Source organism: Tursiops truncatus, chromosome 6, assembly GCF_011762595.2.
Source record: "Tursiops truncatus isolate mTurTru1 chromosome 6, mTurTru1.mat.Y, whole genome shotgun sequence".
NCBI classification, from domain to species: domain Eukaryota; kingdom Metazoa; phylum Chordata; class Mammalia; order Artiodactyla; family Delphinidae; genus Tursiops; species Tursiops truncatus.
Window position 1 is genome coordinate 85,077,111 of NC_047039.1, and position 25,543 is coordinate 85,102,653.

The 25,543-nt window shown below is 40.5% G+C and overlaps 1 long non-coding RNA gene across 2 annotated transcripts; it reads right to left on the reverse strand.

Annotated features, from left to right (window-relative positions):
* Positions 1–12,857: 12,857 nt before the first annotated feature.
* On the reverse strand, positions 12,858–25,498 carry LOC109552361 (uncharacterized). Of its 2 annotated transcripts, XR_002179147.3 has the most exons (4): positions 25,141–25,498; positions 24,397–24,600; positions 21,423–21,515; positions 12,858–15,513 (listed from the first exon to the last, which is right to left on the reverse strand). It is a non-coding gene; the product is annotated as an uncharacterized lncRNA (long non-coding RNA). The 2 variants fall into 2 exon arrangements; XR_002179146.3 differs by lacking the exon at positions 24,397–24,600.
* Positions 25,499–25,543: the final 45 nt, after the last annotated feature.

A 25,543-nucleotide genomic window follows, 5' to 3' on the forward strand; every position in this document is an offset into this window, starting at 1 on the left:
ACACTTAATTTTGGCAGATAGATAGTCATACTCATCTTACAGATGGAAAAATTGACGTTTGGCCAAAGGAATGATCTTGTTCAAGTGCCAGAGCTGGTCAGCCTAGCTTAATACTTAATAATGAAGTGGTTATTTGCTGGCACTGTGCAAAACACATAATTCACATTATTTTAGTGCTCACAACACTCTTATAAGGAAGCTACTATTTTCATTCCGAGTGAAGAAAACTGAGGCTCAGAGGGATTATGAGTTTGTATAAGTTACACAGCTAGTAAGTGGCAGAGTTTGGATTTAAATCTAGGTCTTTTTGTCTACGGATGCTTCAAGTCTCCAAAACCATTCTTCCCCTACACTATGCAGCTTCTTGCTCCTTCCATTACTTTTAGATTTTGCCAGAGAGGAGTGGAGTACCTAACTTTTATCCAGAGGCTCAGGACATAGTAACAGCATCTAGCCTAGTACTGACCTCATTTGCCAAGGCATCTTCTGGATGACGTGCACAGCACTTAATAAATTGAAGTATTTGTTAGTCAGTGGCTGGCTTTCTGTGTATAGGGCCCAGGCTGTACTATTATGGATTCTGATGCTTTTCCTGAAGAGCACCAGACATAATTTCTAGGGGCAGATCAGAGTTGGGTATATTTCACTCATAACAAAAGCCACAGTTCTTACAATGGCCAGCAAGATCCTGCAGGATGTGGCTGGTGGCTCCTGTCTGGCTTCCTATCCAACCACCCTCCCCTTCTGTCCTCTAGCTACACAGGCCCTGCTGTTCCTCCAATGCATCAAACACACTCTCACCTTAAGGCCTTTGCACTTGCTGTTCCCCCTGCTTAGAATATTCTTCCTCTAGATTTCCATGTGGCTTGCTCCCTGCTGTCCTTGATCATCTCGCATATCCCTATTCCCACCCCAGCACTCCCATCCCTTGTATTCCTCCCTTAATTCTTCCCCACAATGAATGGCAAATGAATGATTATGAACTCCTGGTTCTACCCTTTAATTCTAACATATTGCACAGAACATGTAGGAGAGAAAACTGTGCAAAAGTAGAAGAGAATCATAAAGGAAATACCTGAAAAGTGTCTGTAATTACTAGTGAAGGGCTTTCATGCATTGAGAGAGATCATTGCTGAGCTTCACCTCTCAAAAATCATTTATTTCATAGGCCCCAGTGGTTTAATAAAAGATCCTATACATAACTAGGTGATAGCTGAGCAAGATAACTTAGTGTTTACTGTGAAGTCATTAAGTATTCACTAAGTATATTATAAATGCTAATTTAAATGGTAGTTGAAGATGTGATCTATCATAATTTGTAACTTTTATTTCATTCACATATCATGAATGAAATGACCAAAAATCTAGGCACTTCTTAAAAGAGCAGTGAGGTCTCAAGCCAACTCCATATCCAAATGAGCACTGCAGAATATCCTCCCCTCCTCCCCAAAGGGGAAATGCACAGCTGGACCTAGGAGAAGATTTAAGAGCCTGACTAAAGTTTTGTTGAGTGGAGAATGTTTGTTAGTGTCATCTGAGAAAAAAGAGGCAGGCTATAAAACAAAGAAACCTGTGTTTCAGGAATCTTAGGATCATAATTTCGGTAGCACAGATTCCAGCAGTAACCAGAACAGTGTCCCATCTGGGGAACGAAAAGCAAGGGATTTTAAAGGAAAATGGAAAAGTGTATTTGTTTTACATAATTTGTTTGCCAAGAGATATGATTGGAATGTATATATATTTTTTTCTGTTACAATTTATTGGCTTGTCAATGATGTCTCATTTGTTATTAGTTAAGGCACATTTTTGCACAATTCTTAGGGATTCCTTTCTGAGCAAATAATTTTTTTCCCAGCAGGGTAAACACAATTCACAGTCTAACAAAATGGAGTCCTAAAGTACAAAGTGGAGTTATTACTGACAACTCCTTCCACATTTCCCCCTTTGGCTCATGATTTTTCCTGACAAAATGTCAACAGAGCACCATTAGTTGCTCACGGCCAGAGTGGTTTGATTACCTGCTCCGGTTCCATCTAGTTCCTCAGTTGTGGGGGGGGAAGGGTCTTGTGAAGGCATTAGCAATAATTTCTTCCAAATCTTCTGATTCATAAAGTCTGTCTCAATGAAGAACATCTAACATAGTCAACTGTGCAAACATAGCCTGGGTAGTTAAGCAAGTTACAACAGAGGTTATAATTTTTAGCAAGCATTTGGTTAATATAACAATGCATATTATTAAGATAAACAATAATAATCCAGTTTGTAATACTGTTCTTAACCATGACCCTATTCCTGATGGTAACCAACTAGAGAGATCTAGATAATCCTCAGGTTTTGGTGTGTATCCTATTTCAGCCAGCAGATTGATGTTACCTTTTATTACCTTTAGTTCTTGTGTTACTTTGCCAGACTGACTGATATAAAGCAACATTCTTCCCCTAGTAATATACAGGTGCCTCCTGTTGAACTGTCAAGATATTAAGTGCCCTTCTATTTCGTAGCACAGCTTCTGCCAGGCTATCAGTTTGAGTTTCATGATATTCAAATGCTTAGACAGAAGCATTGAAGGGGTTGGTCATAACTTTGGATAATTGTGTATTGCTTTTTCTACCCCAAACCAAGGGAGGAAGGCCCTGGCAAAAGCATGACCAAACCCTTTCTGTCTACAATTGGGTTATTAGTTGGCATATATTCAAAATTATAACCTTCTCAGCTTCTCTGAGATCTTTTTAACCGATATGAGAAAGACCTTAAGTTTGGTATGTGAGCAGTAGAGGGAAGGGTCTTTCTAACAGTGACGTCAAGGGCAAGAGCAATGATTCCACAACACGCTTTCCATTTAGTAGGAAAAGTTGAGTAAATATTTGTGCTACACATACAAAATGCCCAGAACCTTCTAGGGACAAAGAATAAGTAGGTTCTTGAACTGAAATTCTTTTATCAGTTTCAAAAGAAGAAATTTCATGGTCAAAAAAATTCATCTTCACTGAGTACATGATAATCTGGTTGACTGGAATTGTGTAAGTGGCTGTAAGAACATCTTATATTTCTATATGCCTGGAGTAATAAATGAGTTTATTATGGATCAAAATTTTGCCTAAGATTTGGGGAGTCTCCAGAGAAGAGGTAGGTGGAATTAACTTCCCACCATTTTACAGATTTGTGATAAATTCCCCACATTGTCCTATTAAGGGGGAGTACCTCCGTGTCCCAATATCCAGTTCTGTTATAGATTTCATTGCGCTACCACAAGGATTCATTGTGAGAAGTTACATTTTAGTCATGTAGACTCCAAGGAGGAGTGAACTCAGGATCATCTGAATCATACGAGTGTATAGGCACAGACATGCAATGGAAGGTAATATAATGTTTTACCAGTACCATTTATATTTTCAAAACATAGGGAAGTATTATGAGTCAACATCCAGATTCGAGTAAGAAGTATTCCTTTATGAGCAGTGGAAACCCAATGGAAAGTAGTAATATCTGGGACATGTCTCCCAGAGGGAAGGTGATGAGTGCTTGCTTTCAAAGATACCAAAACAGAACCCTACATTTTTGTTTGTTAGGGCCTTCCATTCCCCTGAGGACAGAGGTCAATCCACTAATTCTGGAGCATCATGACTGTGGTTTGCTCTAGCACAAATCCAACAGTCAATAAGATTTGCAAAATCAGAAAGTTTCTGCAGGGTAGAAACAAAAGAGTGCAGTAAAGCATCATTATCAGCAATGAGGGTCACAAGAGAAGATAAAAGGCCAAACCAAGAGTTAAAATTATTCCTAACAACAAAAGTCATTATAAGGAGAATCTAAAGAGGGGTGGTTCAGTATGTTGGCCAGTATATGAGTACCAGGAAAAAACAGTCATAAAGGCAGCAAGTTCCTCTGATTTCATGGGGTTTTACCACCAACTGAGAATTCCTATTGTGTGTAGTAAGGCAAAAACCATTAGAATACCTATTAAGATAAACAGCAGTCCAAATACTTCAATCCAACAATGCTTCATGTCCAGTTTTCCAAAGCATTTGTGAGATGCTCTTTAAATTAAATATCAAGCATAAGCCTTCACTATGTGCAAGGAGGTCCATAAGAAAGAATACAAGAATACAGGTTATAAATGGTAACGTGTTTATAATATATAGAAAATTCTCCTAGAAGAATAATTAGAAAGGCAATAGCAAATCAACAAATTGTTCTGAAAAAAAAAATACAGACCTGGTCCAGTCTTGGTAAAGCTATTCATTCAGATGTCATCTTCTTCAATTCCAGGTCAACTTGAGTTTAAAATTTCCAGTTGGTTCCACTGTCCACTGGGGGGACAGAAGCCTTCTTTAAATGAGAAACATGGGTCAACACCCTTATGTTTAGTAGCACATAGATACTTGAGATAGATATCAAATTCATTAAAACAATGGGCAGAAATTGTGATCTAGAGAGGCTAAAAATTTCTACATATTTAGCATTGTGTTTTAATAATACCATTTGTCCTCTCAACCAACCCAGAACAGAGGGTGATAAGCACAACTGAAATGTTGTGGAATTGGCCAAGTATCACAGACTGCACTAAGAATTTGACCAGCGAAATGGGTTCCTCTATCACTAGGTAATTCCAGTGGAATTCTTCACATGGGAATTATTTTTTCCAATAGAATTTTGGCCATGGCAAGAGCACTAGCCCTTTGACAAGAAAAGCTTCCACCCAATGAGAATACATACAAACCATTACCAAAACAGTTACAACCTTGTGAAGGAGGTAATTGAGTAAAATCTAATTGCCATAACTTGAAAGAGCCTTTGGGTAAAGGGAAATGGCTCACTGATGTGTGTACAAGCTTGCCTGGATTATGTTTTGGGCAAACAAGACACCTTTGAAATAACTCAGAGGCAACTCTGGGAGAAGGGTTCCAAAACTGTTGTCATCCCCAATCTAACATTTTGTCTGTACCTCAATGTATCATTTCATGTGTCAATTTTAATATTATTTGTTTCTTGTGTGACATTGGATAGGGCCAGACGATGTCTAGCCTATCCCATAACTTAGACTCAGGATTATAGATGCATTTAGCATCTTTCCATTTTTGCTTTTCTTTAGCAGTAGCATGCTGTTCCCATATCTAATTACCTCCTTCAAATCTCTAGTGTCATTCACAATGGGGGAAATCATAAGTAAACAAGAAGAGTTTGGGAGAGCAGCTCTTTTAGCTGCCTCACAGGTCTGATGGTTTCCATGACCTTCATCAATATCAAACTTTAAATGACCAGGCACCTTAATAATTGCTAATTGTTTTGGCAGTAAGATGGCATCTAACAAGGCAATAACATAGGAGCTATTTAGGAGAATTAATGATTGAAAGGATGTGAACATGTAGTGACAAAAATAGCAGTTGAGCTAGGAGAAATAGTAAGAATGTAAACAGTTGATCAGCCATATGGCAGTCTTTAGTTCCTCCCTGAAGTACCTAGATAACAGTATTTGATGCACATTTCCTGAGTTGTTTTACAGATGTTAAAACCTCCACCGAATGGAGGAAGTTAACTACTCGATGACCATGAGCACATAGCTCCCAGACCTACTGGAGCCTGAGGATTGATAATGTTAACCCCTGTGACACTGCCCTGTTACTTCACCATCAATCAATCAGAGAATTTTGCACGAACTGATCACACACCCTGTGACTTCCCTCCTACACCTTGCCTTTAAAAATGCTTACCTGAAACCCATCAGGGAGTTTTGAGTATTGGCTGCCCTGGACCCCTTGTATGGTGTCTACAAAAAATGCTGCACTTTCCTTCACCACAATCTGGTGTCAGTAGATTGGCTTTACTTCATGTGAGTGAGCGGACCCAAGTTTGGTTTGGTAACACAGGGACAGAAGGGACCTGTGGATGAGAAGGAACCACCGCAGTCTTGGCTGCTGTCTTACCTGTAGTGCTGTCCTCTTGACCCCTATACTAGGCAATATTGGCTGCACCAGGGCTTTCTGCCCTCCTCACTGACCTCCTGGGGTCAACAGTAGCATTCTCCATAGTCACTTTCAGTTTGGTAAAGGAAAGTGGTCAGCCCCATGTGCCAAGAGGCAAGACCAGTAAAAGGCCCAGTAATGAGGACCACCTGACAGAACAGAAAGCGGATGCTCAACCCGAATTCAGGAAAGGACACCAGGGATGCCCGAGTGGGAAAAGGTCTTGCGGTAGGTACTCGACCAGTGACTTGACCTCTTCTGGTCAGTGTCAGTTTCTCCTGTAAGCTGTTTGCAAGACCAGAAACCCCACTATCAGGATGCCCTGTGAGCTGCTGGTGAGAAAGGAAACACCCACCACCCAACCTCTCTTCCCCTAACTGCTTGTGAAGTGAACCTTGGATTCCTTATCGACCAAGATTCTAGGGCTCTCCTCCCAGTACCAGCACAGAATGCCAGTTGCCCCAGAGGTCTGGTAAGTACCCCATGGGAATCCCTCCTGCTTTTAGCCCTCACTCAGAAGTCCAAAAACTCCTCCTTTTTCAGCTGAAAGGAGGAAAGAAACCCCCGCCTCAGACAGCCGTGCCACTCCCTAACAGACCAAGCCGGTCAGGAACTAAGGCAGCTAAGCTGCTCTGGCCCAGAGGCAGTCTTACCTCCTGTGAGATATTCCAACTGAGGAGGGACTTACTATCTCAAGCATGGATCATTATAAATTCAAGGGGGACCCTCAGTTATATCAGAATCCATGCCAATTTGACACCTCCTGTTTTGGTTTTTTGAGGAATCCATGAACAGTTTGGTACTGGTTCCAAGTTTCCTGAACCATAAACCTTATTTGGGTCAAATATGGTGGTATTTGTCTGCCAACAAATCACTCCAACCGCCCCCCCAACCCCCCGCCCCCGACCGTGGGTAGTTGGAAACAAATCCAAAACAGAACATCTAAGGTATAAGGAACAAAACATCCACCATACTAAACCATAGCCCGTTAGGGTGTACCCCACAGAACTGGAAGTTTTTGGGGTATCACCCCCTGACCGCAAAACATTTAATCTTCCAATGTAATACAGCCTGGCCCCAATATTGGCTGGGAGATGGGGAGAGTTGGCCCGTCAATGGGTCCCTATATTACAACACCATTTTACAGTTGCACCTGCTATGCCAGAGACAAAAGAAATGGGATGGACTTCCCTGGTGGTCCATCGGTTAAGCCTCCATGCTTCCACTGCAGGAGGCACGGGTTTGATCCCTGGTCTGGGAAGCTCTGCATGCCATGCGGTGTGGCCAAAAAAATGTAAAAAAAAAAAAAAAAGAAATGGGATGAAATTCCCTATGTCCAGTTTTTAAATAGCCTTATATCAGAACAAAGGCCTTCAAAGGGGATGTGGGCTCTCCTCCACTGAGGTAATACCAGTTCTTGACCCTCCCCGAGGACCTTCTTGATCTCTTCCCTACCCTCCTCCAGTATGTAGACAACATTCTCAATGCCAGCCCTACTAAGGAGGCCTCTGACAAGAATACTGTAACCACTCTGAACCACCTAGCCAATAAAGGATGTAATGTGCCCCCCAAAAAAGGCTCAAATATCACAAACTAGGGTGACCCACCTAGGCTTCTTTCTCACGGAAGGTCAGAGAAGCCTACGCAGGAAGGAAAGAAGCCATTTGAAGCCTCACTCTTTCTAAAACTGGAAGACAGCTTAGGGGTTTTTCCTGGGGATGGTCAGGTTTTGCTGCATTCTGGATCCCTAACTATGGTCTAATAGTTAGGCCTCTACATGAAAAGTTGAAAGGAAAGAATGATGATCTTTTTGAATGGAATTCAGAACGCAAAAGAGTCTTTCAAGAATTGAAAGAGCAATTACTTCAGGCCCTTACGTCCCTTTCAGATTTAGCTAAACCTTTTGACCTCTACATTAATGAGAGAAGGGGAATCGGTCTTGGGGTATTAGCTCAAAAACTGGGACCCCTTACTCGGGTGGTTGCTTATTTCTCTAAACAATTAGATCAAAATGTTAAGGGATGGCCTCCTTGCCTACAGGCAGTAGCAGCTACTACAGCCTTGCTAAAGGCGGTTGAAAAGTTAACATTTGGTCAGCCAATCACCATGTGGACTTCATACCAGTTTCAGGGTTTAGTAAGTTCGAAGGAAACAAAATACCTATCTCCCAAAAGGTCGATTCAAGTTCAGGCTATGTTTTTAGACAAGCCAGTGGCTACCATAAAAATCTGTCACTCACTAAATGCTTCCACCCTGCTATGCACAGAAATGGGGCCCCTGGAGCATGATTGTATAGCAATCATAGAGATGATCTTTTCCATTCATCCCGACCTAGGAAGTGAGCCTCTCCCAAACGCCAAAAAGGAATGGTTCACAGATGGGAGCAGTGTTATGAGGGAGGGAAAAGGGCTGGGGGGATATGCAGTGACCTCCCACACCTAAGTCATAGAAGCAAGAAGCCTACCCCCAGGGACTTCTGTCCAAAAGGCAGAGCTGATAGCCCTCACCCAAGCCTTAGAGCTCAGGACAGAGAAGACTTTAAATAGTTTACACAGACTCTTGGTATGTGTATGCCATCCTACACGCACCTGGGGCTATTTGGAAGGAAAGAATTATGCTTATTGTGGAGAATAAGCAGGTGAAACATGGCTTAAACATATTGAGACTCCTAGGAGCAGTGCAGCTTCCTAAAAAAGTGACAGTGATTCACTGTAGGGGTCACCAAAAGGGGATGCAGAGGTAATAACGGGAAACAGTAGGCAGAGGCAACTGCCAAAAGGATGGCCCTAGAACTACTAACTTGGCAATTACCACTCATACCTAAGAGGCCAGATCCATCCAATTACTCCCCAGTCTATACAAAGGAAGAATTAGACACAGCCCCCAAATGGGGCTTCAGTAGAGATCTAGGAGGCCCTGGGTGGCTAGTTAATGACCATGGGCAATACTTCTTTCCCCAAACTGCAGCTTGTCAAGCCATCAGGGAGGATCATCAAGAAACTCACTATGGAAGGGAATTCTTATATAATTGGTTAGTTGGGGTCATGATAACTTCTGGCATGAAAAGTACAATCGGGCAGATAGTTGAGACATGCCTCACCTGCACAATGAACAACCCCAAAACCAGACCTCCCAGAGACCCCTAGATAAGGCCAATTCAGACCAGAGGGACATATCCTGGAGAAGACTGGCAGATTTATTTCACTGTCATGCCAAGAGTACCAGGCAACTTCAGCTATCTTTTGGTGCTAGCAAGACACATTTTCCGGGCGGAAAGAAGCATTCTCTGCTAGAACTGGAACCACAGCTGAGGTGGCTAAGGCATTACTAAAAGAAATAATCCCCAGGTTTGGGCTCCTAGGATCCCTACAAAGTGATAGTGGTCCAGCAATTGTGTCTCAAGTGACAAAGGGGATGACAAGTGCCCTGGGCATAAAATGGATCTTGCACTCAGCCTGGAGACCCCAATCACCAGTGAAAGTAGAGAGATCCAATCAGACCTTGAGATGGGCCTTAGCCAAGCTATGTTAGGAAACTTAAGAAAATTGGATTAAGTTGCTTCCGATTGCCCTGCTCGGCATGCAGTCAGCCCCAAGGGATAAGTTAAAGTTAAGTTCATTTGAACTCATGTATGGTAGACCCAAGACTGAGAGAAGGGACACCTTAACCCTCTTGAAATGGAACAACTCAAGTATGCCCTCCAGGTAGGAGAAACCATGAAAGCTGTCATGGAACATGGTAACCAAATGCTGCCCACACCCACCGAATTGGCCCTCTACCCGCTGAAGCCAGGAGACTGGGTGCACCTAAAAACCTGAGAAACCGGTAGCTTGCAAGGTCAGTTCACTCCTAAGGGGAATGGACCCCACCTGGTGATCCTAAACACCCACTCTCTCCTAAAGTAGCAGAGAATCACTCTGTGGGGACATTACACTCAAGTGTAGAGGGTCCCTGAGCCCCAACCTCCCGAGAGACAACCTGGGGCAACAGATCCCCTTGACTATTTGAGAGTGAACCTCTCTGACCTGAAGCTTCTCTTTCAAAAAAACTACAAAAGTGTAACCAGAGAGATTCAGGCCACGGCAGTGAGCCTGCACATGAGGGCACACTTTTGCCTACAGGCAAAAGACCTAGATACCTTCATGCTTAGGAAAATATGACATGTGACAATTATTCTCTTGCTAATATTTGGGCCATATATCTTACTGTCTGGTGTTCTTTGTCTCTAAAAGGTTAGACAAAAGGGGGTTGCTCAGGGGTACAAATGCTTAGGGCTGAGCCCTGGCGACAATCAAACACATCTAAAGGTGGTTGGGGAAAAGTCCTGCTCCTCTCCCCGGGGTTATACCTACATCCCAATTCAACAGGAAGCAGTTACAGAAGACAGACCTGCGCCTCTCAGCGCCCCTCAAGAATGAGGAGCGGAACTAGCGATGGAGGCAGGATTTGTCATCAGCAAAGCCCATTAACAATTCCCAGGAAGTAAAAATAGAATCTGGGTAATTAAATAAAATCTAACCTTTTTTTTCTTTTCCTTTGTGCTTAGTCTAGTTTCCCTTGCTCATAAGGTGCTGCGTGTAGAGGCCTCACACCCAGCACTTCAGACCACAGTTCCGAGTGAGAAATGGCTGCCCAACACTTCAGCTCAGGACCATGTGCAGCAGCTGCGCACGACACTCAATTCAAGATGGCGGCGGCAGGTGGTGTGCAGAGATGCTCCTCGCGCTGTGAAGTGGAGCATGAGCAGAGCAGCTTCACGGGACAGGTGAGGACTCCACTTCCGCCCCGCTGTTGGGAACGCAGTAAAGCAGCTCTGTCCATGGCTTGTGGAGATGGGGGAGAGTCTGTGCTCTAGAGCACAAGCTCACACCCTCCATTCTTTGATCAGATTCAAGCTTTCCTTGGTCTTGTTCAATTGCCGGCCGGAGAACACCTGTTGGGACCTGACTCAAAGGGGTCAGTAACAAAATCTCCTAAGATGTGCATCTACTAGCAGAAAGATGTTGAGTGTGTGAAAGTTTAAAAGTGTTTCTACTGACTACTGTACATAAAATTGATAAGTGGCAAGCATTTAATGTGTAGCACAGGGAACTTTATTCAGTATCTTGTAATAACCTACAATGGAAAATAATCTGAAAAAATATATATATATATATAACTGAATCACTTTGGTGTACACCTTTAACTAACACAATATTGTAAATCAACTATACTTCAATATTTTAAAAAGTGCTTCTACTGAATGTGGCACGCAGATTCTTAAAGGGGAACCCATGGCAATTTCTTTGGTTGCTTTGAGTTGGAGGGCAGTAGCAGAGAAAGCTCGTAAAGGGAGAGTTCTCTAGCAACAGGGTCTAGTTGGCTATGGTATCCAATTGGTCTTCTATGGTCCCCCTATTAATGGACTAGGATGCCCAAGGCATGTCCTTCTCATTCACAGATGAAAAGGGAAGGGGAGGGCTTCCCTGGCGGCGCAGTGGTTGAGAGTCCGCCTGCCGATGCAGTGGGACACGGGTTTGTGCCCCGGTTCGGGAAGATCCCACGTGCCACGGAGCAGCTAGGCCCGTGAGCCATGGCAACTGGGCCTGCGCGTCCGAAGCCTGTGCTCCGCAACAGGAGAGGCCACAACAGTGAGAGGCCCACGTACCGCAAAAAAAAAAAAAAAAAAAAAAAAAGAATACATGATAAGGGCCTTCCCATCTATGCTGGAGAGAGTCCTTTAAATGATGTCTTTTCCAGTATATATAATCTCCTGGTTGTAGGTTATGGGGTATCTGATCTTCATCCAAAGGTATTTCTCTCTTTGATAAACTTCAGAAACAGACTTATAATGTCCTTTTAATAATTCAGTTAAACTTTGCTATAATGCAATACAGCGATAAGGAGCCATCTAGGAAGTGAGTTCAGGCTGTAATTACCTAACCTGAAATACAATTACAGCACTAGACCTTAATATCCACTAAAACATATTTTTTTCTCTAAAATTACTTTAATTCCCACCAAACATAGACAAATTAAGACTAATTTATTTGCAAAATAAGTTTGGTTTCAGTAAGTTTGACCTGATTATTTACATAAGTGTAACAAGAATGGCAATTGATCATGTAGGCTTCTGTAAATTTACTTCAATAGAACTTTTTATAAGGAATCTCAGATTGACTGTTGAAAGACTCCTGAAGCCAGGAACGTCATTCCAAGGACTCACCATGAGATTTGACTGTAATACTTATAGAGTTGGGTGAATTCCTTTCTTCTCAAGGCCCCCAAAATATCTTTAGGTTCTTACACCTGCCAGGAAGTGACCTTTCTTAGTCACCTGGTAAGGTTGCTGGGAACTCTGTAAGCAAGGTATCAGACTGTTTTTTTCCTAAGGAAATGGCTCCATAAAGTCCATCTTAGTTCTTTAAAGCTGTCTGGTTATATCTGATTCTATGTAATTCTCAAACATGACATTCCAGTCAAAGCCTTGGTAATATAACCAATGTTCCCATTTGTGTCCTGTTATAAGAAGAACACATTTTTATTGAACTTATGCAAATAACTATACTGCCATAAAAATAAGTATACTCACTAATAATTTCAAATTCTGGAGAGATGTTACAGAGAAAAAGACAAATGTTTCAATTCTGCTTACAAAGGTGTAATTTACCAAACTGCTCCAAGTTATAGTTAGCTTAAGCGGGAAATTTTCCTTATATCTGGAAAAGGAAGATTAAAAGACAGTAGTATTTCAGACAGAAAGTCATAAAAATGATCATTCAGCCCTTTGTAACTAATTCTTGTTGATCATGATTTCCGTTAACAGTTTATGAAGTCATAAAGTTTTTCTATTAGTGTTCTGGAATTTCTTACCCAGTTCAGTGGTATTATCTAAAAGTTATCAGAAACCTGCTCTTGTCAAAAAGTCCTTTTTATTAATCTTCTTGAAGAGTTTCATCTTTGTAAAGACATCAGAGTAAAACAATAACTGTCTGTAAATGACAAAAGACTTTGAATGGCATGGTTAAAGACATGACTACAACGCAATTGAAAAGGAAATTTTGATATTTCTGTGACATACAAAATTTTAAGATAATAACCAGAATTATGACTGACAACATACCAACACATATCTGATTTTTAGGAATTTCATATAACTTCTAGAACATTTATATTAATAATAGTTGCCCATACAATATAATCTAAGAAAATTTATCATCACTCATTTGACAATGCTTCCGACATAATTCAACATACCAAAATAAGCCTCATTAGTTTAATACCTCTCTTTGAGATGTTTCAGGGAACCTCTGAAACACCCCAAAGTTAGCTAGAGGTCAAAAGGACTTCATTCAGAATTGATTTGGGGGGTTTGTCAAAGATATCAAAAGGTTTTAAAACACTTGGAAACACTTGGTCAAACAGAATCACAGTCACTGTGAAACAATACTCAGTTAATTATTTAACCAAAGTGACACTAAAAGATTTCAAAGGTAAACTACAGAAAGTTATGAAAGGGAACTTAAAAGGTAAAGAAACTTTACAATCTATTATCAAAAGCAGATCAATACTGCAAGAAAACTTTGTCCTATTAACAGAGAGAAAACCAGACTCTACTTTTGTACCAGCTTACTTTTAATATTAAAACTTATTCACTCAATTAAATTTATTCCAGTGTTAGCCAGTCCTGATCACATACAAAACTCTTTTCTCAGGGATTCTGTTTCACAAACCTGTAACTTCCTTTTTTACCTTCAGATTTTGTCCCATGCTTTCCCCTTTTCTCTATTTTTTAACTTCTCTTAGGACAAAATTACTTTCTTTTCCCTTAACAAAATGCATTTACGATCCTTAAACTCTTTTTTTCTGTTGCATATGAAGATGTTTTCCTTATTAATTTTAGTAGTCCCAATTATATGTATTAATTGTATTCTTAAAACCCCTAATCTCTAGAGAAAACCAAGAAGCAAGCAATTGTGAACTGTCATACTAGCATTTCCTGATTGGAAAACTTATGAACATACTCCACAACCTCTAGAAACACAGATTTTCTCATAGCATAATTTCTCTCCTTAATGTGGTACAAGATGTATGGGATAAACCCAAACATCTTTGGCTTCTTAATCTTATAAGAAGATAAAAGTAGTTAAACTTAGACATGCTCAACAATTAATTAACTATGCTTAACTTAGACATGCTCAACAATTAATTATTCTATCTTATTTGGAAATGATCTGGATATTCAATAAACTTCCATCATTTAGCTTACTTTAGAAATACTCTAAAGTTTTAAATTACCAAAAAGATTTGGAGAAACTACATAGACATGTCATCAAACATAATTTATTTTTTTAAAGACCTCAGAAAGATTTTTTAAAATTGAACATTGGTTTATAACATAATAGAAGTTTTATGTGTACAACATTATGTTTCAACTTTTGTATACACTTACAGTGCACCTACCACCAAAAGTTTTCTTTCCATCCATCACCATACAGTTGGTCCCCTTTACCCATTTCACTCTCCCTCTGGTGACCAGTACTTTGGCCTCGTTATCTATGAGTTTGTTTTTGTTTGGTTTGGTTTTATATTACTTTTTAAATATTCCACATATGAGTGAAATCATACGGTATTTGTTGTTCTCTGTCTGATTTATTTCACTTAGCCTAATATCCTCAAGGTCTATCCATGTCATAGCAAATGGCAAGATCTCATCTTTTTATAGCTGAGTAGTATTCCATTGTAAATATATATATATATATATATATATATATACACAAAACATCTTTTTTCTCATGAATGCTGTAATTTTTATTGAGATATAACTCACATGCCATAAAATTCACCCTTTTAAAGTGTACATTTCAGTGGTTTTTCACAGAGGTGTACAATCATCACCCCTAGTTCTATCACCCCAAGAAGAAACCCTGTATCCATTAGCAATTGCTTTCCATTTCCCACTCAGTCCCTGGCAACTGCTAATGAGCTTTCTATGGATATGCCTATTCTGGATATTTCATACAAATGGAATAATTACAATATGTCTGGGTGCCAGTAGTTTTTACTTTTAAAAAGGCTTCTTTCCCTCCTTTTTTTCCTCCCTTTAGATTTCAGGTTCTACCTGATTGAGTTAACTAGGCTCAGTCTCAGGCCATTTTGGGCTGTGTTTATATTTCTGATCTTGCAAATACTTGCAAGACAAAGACAGTTGCTTTCAATTTCCCAAAGAACTGGGGTGCTGCCTAAACGATATCAAAAGATTGACTTGCCCAAATCTTACCGAGTCCAAGCTCATACTGCTCACCACATGACAGACCAATCAGTTGAGAGACGAGATGTTCGGGCAAAGAATAGCAACATTATTTGGAAAACTGGTAGACTAAGAAGATGGTAGACTCATGTCCCAAAGAACCATCTTGCCATAATTAGAATTCAGGCTTCTTTTACACTAAAAGGGGAGGCAGTAAAGTCAAACATTTCCTGCTTCTGGTCAGCTTCCAGAGGGGATGTGTTAATTTCTTCCTTCCTGCAGTCATTCACAGGTGGGCCTGGTCAGGATGTTTCCTGTGAACTAAACAAAGGTATTTTAGCTTAATGCTCATTACCTGGGAAGCAGGGTTCCCAGAGATGTTCCATTATGTATAATTTAACTTATAGGCAACATCCCTTTAGTGATTAACTTGTAATAGATTACAAAGGTTCTTCCCTATTACACAACTATATTTAAAAAATTTTTGCTTCCTTATATCCATGAGAAGATTTCCCACTAAACTGGAAATCAAAAGAGTTCCATGTTCTGGAACTCTAAGGTTCAATGTATCATGCTTTCAAAAGTTTGCACAAGGCATTCAACAAAGGCCCTCTTCCAAGGGACACAAGTCAAACCCAGACCAATTAACCCTAGAGGCAAAAGAGTCTCCATTACTGTTTTTATTAGCCCTGAATATTAGCCCCAGTTTTTACCTCATACTGTGTGGGCTCCAGTAACCCTACTGGTTCCCCTTTATTATGTTAAATTAACATTGCCTGGGGGGCAGATTTATATGCCCTGTTTTATCATAGCAGGTGGGGAGAGCATTCAACAGTTGAGACATAATGTCTATCTCCACAATATAATCAACCAAAAGAGATGCACCCGTCTTATATAAAACCATTCAAATAAACCAACTTTCTTATAAACTTCATCTCAATTCTATTAACTCTTACCCCCTTAACCTTAGCATCCATTAGGACCCCATTAACAAAGTCTTGGTCTCACAAGGAGCCCCGGAAACTTTTTCATCCCCTGGCAATTTTACCTATTCCTGTATAAAAAGGCTCTGGGGGGCTTCCCTGGTGGCGCAGTGGTTGAGAGTCCGCCTGCTGATGCAGGGGACACGGGTTCGTGCCCCGGTCCGGGAAGATCCCACATGCCGCGGAGCGGCTGCGCCCGTGAGCCACGGCCGCTGGGCCTGCGTGTAAAGGCTCTGCGGTCTCTGGTGAGGGGTGGAGCCAAGGGACCCAGGCCTATTTGTCAATCTTTAACTTCATTAATTGGCCTAACTGTTGCCCCAAGCAATTGCTGGTCAGGTTTCTCAGTGTAATTTTATCTTCCAGCATTTTAAATTTTTCTAAAGTGAAACAGTAGACTTGTATCAACAACAACGACAAAATTAATCAGTTGATCTAAGAAAATAAATGGAAAATTTTATTCAAGCCAAATTGGTGATTATAACCTGAGAACAGTTCTCAGAAAGCTCAAAGCATAGTTACATAAGTGTTTGAGACAGAGGGCTGTACATTAAATGATGTATTATTGACAGTTTACACAATCCAGATCGAAAGAAAGTACAAAGCAAGGAGTGGGTCATGGGTCATCAAGCCCTTTACAAGATTAAGAAGGAAAATTATCTCCTAAAGAATTGTGAGCTTTGATGAAATTAAGAAGAAATGTTATCTCCTCAGGAAGTCTGGTTAAAGCAGATGCACAACACACACTAAAGGGGAAGGAGGCCCAAATGGGCAAAGAAAAATTCTTTGTTTAATTTTTTCTTGTCTTGCCAGAAAATAAGAATTTTATTTCATCAATTGTTTGGGGCCCTTTAATGTTGGAGGACCAAAGGGGGTCCTTTTGGCTCATCCAACTTTAGGCAGTGCTGTATTCCAACCTTTGTTTTAATCCCATCAACTTCTTAATGGCCATCTAAAGACTTCCATTCTGCTGGGACAAGTCCTTTTAAAATTTTCCACCTTGTTGGGAAGGGTCTCTTGACTTTCCTCTCAGCTTTTTATTCCCTTTTTAACTAACCTAATTAGCATTAACTTAATCTTTTTATTAACATATGTAAGACCCATTGAGGGGAAGGTGAGATCACAATTTCAATAAGTCTTCCCAAACCATTTTGTTTGTTTAAAATAAGGGAGTTCCTAAGGTTAGCCATTTTGTCTTTGTATCCACCTTTTAATTTGGTCTTAACATAGGTACCAATAAACAGTTATTTATGATGAGAGCTCTCTAAAAATTTTCCAGTTTAGAAGTTTATTACAATTTAAAGCATCCCTCATCTAGAGGATCTTAATAGCAACTCAAATCAACAACACACAAGAGGTGTCCCCACAAGAGAGTGCAAAGGATGTAGCCCTTACAAGATCTAGAAAGTTTACTCCCCTTCAAAAAAAGTCTGGAAAGTAAAAGGTCTTTGTTGTACAGGTGGATGCAATGAAGACTGAAATGACAAAGGGTCCCTTGTGGACTGGGACCCCTTATGACAAATTTTCCTGAGAGCTGGCATGGCCAAAGAGACTGTCTGGAATCCCAGTGTATTTGATTGGCTGCCAAATGTACACCATATGCATACCTTTCAGATGGCAGAGACCAAAGAGAATTCTCTCACTGGTCAACAAACCAAAGAGGGTACCTCTTTCCTGAACAGCCTAAAGTTCAAGGAAACCCTACTCCTTACAGCAAGGAGTTTATCAACCACCAGATAAAACTCAGGATTATCAACCAATATGGGAGGTCTGAGACCCAGGAGAGATATACCCAGGTGTCTGGACTCCCTGAGGAGGTAGATGGGTACAAGGGGCCCTTGCTGGTACCAAGGCTCTGGATCCTCATAGAGCTCAGTTGAAGGAGAGAATCTGCTCAGTTCCCTTCATGATCACCCAAACTGTCAACTGAAAGAAAAACAGACAATCTAAAAGTTGTTTCAGTTTTACTGAGGGAACTTGCTGAGGATGAGAGGCTGGGCAGCAGCTCTGAGGAACGGCTCCAAAGAGGTAGGGGAGGAGCCAGCATATATATAAATTTTGGGGGCTAGGAAATACAAGTAGTCAAGCACATATCTTTGTAAAAGATTACTGCTAATCACAAAGAAAAGATATCTCAAGTTAATGAATTTAGTGCTTTTCTGTGTATGGGAAGATGCAAGAACCTGGGATGCTTGAAATTCTTCCTCAGATACGTATCTTAACTATCTTAACTATCTAGGGACCCATTCCAAAGCACAAAATGCTTCATCCTGTTTTTTCATCTTGATTCCCTTCAGGGTGCACTGTTGTTGGGCAACTGCAGTGGGTTTTGACTTAACCCTTTGTATAACTGGATGATAAGTGACACCCTTTGTTCTTTCTTTGTTCACAGAGGTTTTAGTTCAATAAGTAAGGCATAACAGCTTAATCCATATGAAGGGGAAAGGTTACCTACCAGACTATGCTTGGGAGGAAGAATAGGGAAGGGATGTCATCTGAACTCTCTCCCACCTGCTCCAAATAAGATCATGTGTCTCCTGCTTTATAAATGTCTCCAACAGGAAATATTATCATCATCCCACAGTAAAGATCAAGCAAACTGCAAATGTGAATGAGTCACTTGTGACAGGTAACACATCAGCTTAAATTCACTATAGTCAGTATGTGCATGTGCAAGGTCAGAGTGTTTCCTGATGTTCTGAGAAGGAGAAGAGAGAAGAGAGTTGGCTGAGGTATCACGGAGGTGACGGGAGTAGGAACACAGCTTTGAGGACTTTACAAGCGCTGGGATGCTGGAGGGAGTCTTGGCTAACTTCACAACTCTGGAGTAACTGTAACGGAGTTAGTCATCAGTGTTGCCAGCCTTATTCTTCCTCTGAGGTGGAGAAGGAGTGCCAATAAGGCAAGATTCTAAACATCCATGGGGTCCTGGCCATATATTGATACTACTACTACAAAATCTCCTTTCAGCTAAGTTTGGCCACATGACTTCAAGCCCCAGAAATTCATAACTGAATATATCCAAATGAATGTGAGTAACATCTTAATACATGTAGTTTGTTAGAACCAATGAATATTTAAATTGATATACTATTCCAGTTATATTGATATCAATTCTCCTTTATTGGTCTCAGAATAATTTAAAAGATAGAGAATGAAAAAGACTAGAAATAAGTAATAATCATGAACCACACAAGACGTATATATACAATTAAATAATAAATAGTATTTTTCAAACTTAAGTGATGTACAGATTCCTGTCTAAAGGAAAATAAGCTTCTCATGGACCACCTAGTGCTTACGTAAATTATTTTTATTATAATGTTTGGTAAAAATATATCAACGTAATCTTGGTATAAATGCCTTATGCTTAAGCTATAAAACCAAAACATGTTTACAAATTCAATATAAATAAAGTCAAATAAGCTTCACCTGAGCAACACTTGATGTGACACATGATGTTGTTTTGCTGAAATTAAGATCCTACCCAAAATGTGAATATGGTATGATATAGATTCTTTGGAGTTCAATGATCCATCTCATAACTCTTGACTGTGCATTGGGGAAGATGCCTGACCTCTGTCCATGTGGGTTCTCTTGAGCCTCCTATAAACTCCAAGGGCGGGGACAGGGAGTTGTGCCTGGAAACCTGACTGCCCCAAATTTGTGCTTAGAGGGGTTGAACTGAACAAGCAAGCACAATTACCCTGGGCTGGGATAATGATTATTGCATTATAAAAAAATTTTTTTTTGGGGGTGGTGAGAACATTTAAGTTCTACTCTTTTAGTAAATTTTAATTATAAATATGGTTTAATTTTTTTTCATGAAAATGAGAGCATACTATTCATATTGTCATGGTGTTTCATATTAGCACTATAAATTTAGATATGTTTTCCATTGTGAAGCTGTATCATTATTTAGCCAGCCATTCTTGATATGTACTGTAAAAATAATACATCTAATCCTGCTTGTTTTCATTCCAGGTTCACAAAGTAGCCTTCTGATTATCTATAAATGTGGCTTCAAGCACACACCAGCTACAAGAAGAGAAATTAATAGCCAGAGAATGAAAATTCTTGTCTTGTTGAAATAATTAACAAAAGGGCATTTTTGTTAGAACATTACATAGAAGTTTGGATGAGTGTTTTCTTTACTCCCTGATCACCTTTGGGGGTCCTAAAACTCTAATCAGTTTTGTGTTTGCCCCAGAATAGGAAATAAGGTGACTTCACCTACATACTACCTGGAGAGATATCTTTATGCTAACCAGCCAGCCTTCCTTAGGGGATGCCTCCTTCTTGCATTGCATTTCAAGTTTTAACACTACCTTCATTGTCAGAGTTGGTGAGTTTCGGCAGCAAGAGTCTGGGACATGATCTGGAAAGTCTTAATCAAAGGAATAGAGATTTGAATTGGGCCTTAAAAGACAGATATGATTTAGATGGGTGACCCAGATGGGGCATGTTGATTAATAAATGAGGGTCACATCACACAAGCAAATTCAGCTGTCACCTTCTGAAAGACAGTATGTAAGGTGATTGGCATGGACTGAAAACAAACATGGTGGGAAAATATATGTGGTGGGGAAGAAAAACATGAGGGAGGGAATCTTCAGTATCATCATTCTCTTTAAAACATAATGAGATAAGAAAAGGGATAAAAGGAGTATACATATTGAAAAGGAAGTAAGACAATGATTATTATTTGCAGATTATATGGCTGTTCTCCACCCAAAAAAAGGAAAAGGAATCCAAGAGAATCAACAAGAGAGTTTTGTAAGATAATAAGTCAAAAGCTATATATACGTATATATATGTGTGTGTGTGTGTATATATATATATATGCATACGCACACACACGTATACATATGTAATATAGCACTGTCCTATACAGCACTTATAAACAATTGGAAAATATAATTTAAAAAGTCTTATTCTCAATAGTAGCAAAGCCTATGGACTACCTAGATATAAACCTAATAAGTAATGTGAAAGAGTTATAAGAAGAAAACCATGAAATTTTACTGAAACATAAAGGAAGACTTGAGAAAATGGAGAGATATGATATGTTCCTGGTTGAGAAGAATAAATACTAGAAAATGTTCATTTCTCCCTAAATTAGTCTATAAATGTAATGCATTATATCAAAATCTCAATGGAATTTTGTTTGTAAAGTTTACAGATGGTTTTGATTCCCTGCTCCTGCCGTAGGCCCCATCTCCAAATACCATCACACTGGGGGACACATACCATCACACTAGGAGTTTGAGGGGTGCACAATTCAGTCCATAGCACTGGGTTATTGGAAGTGTTGGGAAATGCGCTCTTCTTCCATTTTTATCTCTGCAGGAATAAAAACAGAGCCATAATTTCAGAGTAAAATATAATAATCTCCACACAAAGCATCATCTGCTGGGATCAAGGAAGTACCTATATGCTGGGAGTTAGACCACTTTTCAGCAAAGACACCACACTTTCTTTTGCAGAAAGACTTGCAGAAGTCAAGTGGGAGACCCCAACCTCTGTGTCTCTTAGAAGACTAAAGTGACATTCTTTCAACTCTCATAGCTCTAGGACCTCCAGCACTGATTACCCCATCCTTTGCTCAACCAGTGGATGCCATGGTGTGCTGCCAACATCTTCCCCACCCCTCTTTAGAACTGAAGAACTCATTTTCCCCAGCTGCTAGGAATGTTGGACGTTGACAGCAGTGAGTTGAGTTCCCCTCCAGAGTTTGCCCTTGGCTGAAGGAAGCCACCTCATTCAAGCTCCTGCCCCCTTCCCCCCTGCCCCCACCCAATATCCACATCCAATGACTGACTGATGTAGGGGTATAAAGCCCTGGCCTCCTTGCCTCAATTCAGGGCAACTCTGAAAGGCTTTCCCAGTTCTAGAGCTACCCATCCTACCAGTAGAGGCCTTTGTTGTGAAAGCAACACAGTCCAACTTCTCCTTCTCCCCAGTCCTGCTTCCTTTACTTCCCTTAGGTATTAAACCTCTTGCACACACAAATCTCCATCTTAGAGTCTATTTCCTGAAGACTCTGATAAGGAACAATCTCTTGTTCCTATTTGGCTTTGCCCATGGCCTTTATGTATCCTTCCTTCACCCCTCTGCATTCTTTGAAATTCTTTCTGAGTGCCTTCTGGAATTCCTGATCAATCAGCAAAAATCTTTATATGAAGGTTTGAGACAGACAATTTTCTTTCAGTCCCTTGGATGTTAGAAGAGTTATATCTAGTTTACTCTTTTGGGGAGGGGCCTGTAATAGGCACCCAACCTTGATAGTTCCTGGGCTTTGTCTCCTGCCCCACCTTGCCCTTCCAGGCCATGAAAACCTAAGTTCATATTTGCCCAGTGTGACAAATACTGTGCTGCTGGAAATGAAAATTCCAAAACTCACCTTTGTAATTATGCTCTGTACCCCCACCCTGATGTAAGTACAGTACTCTCTGCAAGCAAAGTTTTACAAGAGGAACTGGGGGTGGAAGCATGTTGCCTGCTGCCACCTGGTGCAGAACTGTATATTTAACGAAGACAGGCAGCAAGTCTAAGACTTGGGTCCTTTGAGAAATATTCATCAACTAGGAAAAATCACTTGCAATCTTTATGACTCTGTTTGCTCCTTTAAAAAAAGGACTATTACCATATTACTTAAATTATAATGTTGTTGATACAAGCAATTAGAACTTTCGAAGACAAGTGGTATAAAATAGCAAGTATTCTTATAGCACAGCAAACGTTCTGCCATTTAGTAGTGAGGGCCAAAATTATTTTTCCAGGGTTATTCTTTTTTTCTCTTGATTACGATCGTGAACATGTGGTAGCTGATCAGAAACTGGAAGCATGGTCAATGAAAGAGGTCTCTGCCATCCTCCATTTCTTCTATTCCATTTTCCCAAATCTCTAGGGTTAGGCTATCTCTTTGGATCAGGACAGGCTATTGGGAAGGTGTCAGATGACTGTGGCTTTTGGAAAAGATAGATCTCACCAGTAGCTGGAGAATCTGGTTATCTACATGGTGAGAATTGAAAGGTTCTACAAAGGTCTGCTTTCTTCTCAATATCTTCTCCAGCACTCTGAAGTGTGGGTGGAGTAGGGGTGTCCTAGCTGAGTTGATCTGGTGCCTATTCCCTGTTAAAAAAGAAATAACAGGCCCAAGATGGAGTCACCTGTGCTAAAAGGAACACTTAATACCTGACCTTACTGCAGTTACAACCTTCTCCAAGAATGTAATCCTAACTGGTCAGTGTGGAATTTTCCAGTCAGTACCATGGAGGAGGTAATCCTTTCCATCCTCCAAAAGGAAGATGAGGTAACCTGGCACATAGATCCCCTTCATCCCATATAGATAATCTAAGCCTGAAATAATCTTTATGTTTTGTTTTGTTTTTGCCTTCCTTGTCTTACCTTTAAAAACCTCTCCCTTTCTATAGCCTTTCAGAGCTCCCCTCTACTTGCTAAGTGGGATGCTGCCCAATTCACGAATCATTCAATAAGCTAATTAGATCTTTAATATTTACTCAGAGTTTTGTTATTTAACATCCCTGAGATTCTCTTTCATCTCTGTGTTGGTTTCATTATCAAGCCGGGTAGCAAGAAGGCTCCAACAGTTTCAGGCCTCACAAGAAATTCAGAAGATAAGTAAACTGCTTCAGCCTTAGTATTCCAAGCAATTCACCCTGATTAAACTATCCACTGTTTAGACTAGGACTTTGGCTTGAGGAATGGGACTTACTATTTAAATTAAGACAATCCTTGGAGATGGAAGTGAAGTCAGCTTCTTTCAAGACATATAGAATGAAGGGGTCTAAATGGATATAACTAATCATATGAATAAAATCCTGGTTGTGTTCTATTAAGAAGGTGAGAGGGGAAATGGATGCTGAGTAGGCAATCAACAACGTTCACTTAGTATCAGGGATTGACTTAGCACAATACAACACACAGGTGATAATGTTCAAATGAAATTCAACTAGTGTCAGGGAATCGATAATGAATAGTGGTGATCACAGCAAACAGGAATAAAAGAACAACCCAATTCTAGGCAATGTGGCCATGCAAGAATATAAACCCAGTGTTACTAGATCTTCAACATTTTCAAGAGAAGTTGGTAATCTGGATTTTTATGTAAAATATCTTATTTTAAATGTTGGCAACTAAGTCAGTTTTTGTTTTTAACCATAGAAGGCAGCCGATACCGTCCAAAATAAGCAAAGCATACCTGTTGGCCACATACAGCCTGTGAACCTCAAGTTTACAAACGTTGGGCTAGAATCATTGCTTGCCATTCAGTGGCTCTGTGGAAGCAAGGGTTGCCAAGAGCAGAGCAGAGCAGCCAACGGAGGGAAGTCAGAGAGTGTCATTATTTCATACAATGCTTTTCCGTGGTGGGTCCCCAAACACGGTTCTCAGGCTTCTGCTTCACCTAACAAAACGTAAAGTCCATTTGGAGCCAGTTACTTCCTTCTAGGCTAGGCAAAGTGTGATAGGTGGGGAACAGTGAACACTTGTATCCCATTGTTTACGTTCCGACGTTATTAGGTAGTTTTTCATAGCTCTGCGAGGCATACAGCTTTTTATCAATACATTAGATTGATTACCTTCCTATCATTAAAACACATTTAGTTTAATTGAGCGGGAAATAGCAGTTTGTTATTAACTATAAAAATCAATGCTTAATTAGCTTAAAATAGGCTAATGTTGAGATCAGAAACTACTTATTGATTTACGTTTATCTTTTCCCTGCTCAATTTCTGCTTCAAAAGAAGCACAAAAGCAACTGTCAATCCCGTTTGCACATTAGAATCTCGTGCGGGTGTGGGAGGGCTGGGGAAATGCTTTTTTAAAAAGTGTGGATGCTCAGGCCCTACCCTAGAGGGTACAGAACTCCCCGAGTGACTCTTATGCGTAGACAGAGCTTTTATACATTTACCTGTAAGAAAAGTCTACAAGCTCCGAAACCTACCTAATCTCTTGGGTTTTCTCCAGAACCCTTCATTTCAGCAAGAAGGGGCTAGAAGTAATACTTTCCCCAGGTGTCTGAAAACTAGTTCTTTCCCCTGGAGATTGACGGGGCCATCAGCCAATCGGCAGTCTAAGGAGAACCAATTGCGTCTCGGTAGAACCAATAATAGGCAACAAAAAAATAGGCACTTTAAGTAAACAGGCACTTCGTCTCAGTAGAAAAAGCAGGTCTTAGTAGCAATGGCCAACAAACGGAAAAAAGCAGGGGCACCCTCTCCGGCGTCAGCGAGGCCTCGGGACACCTGGAAATCTGAGCTGCCGCCGGGTCCCCAAGCGTTGCTAAAGAGACGGCGCTTACTTCTGTGCCGCGGCGCCCTGGAAGTGCGTCACTTCCGCCCGGTTGG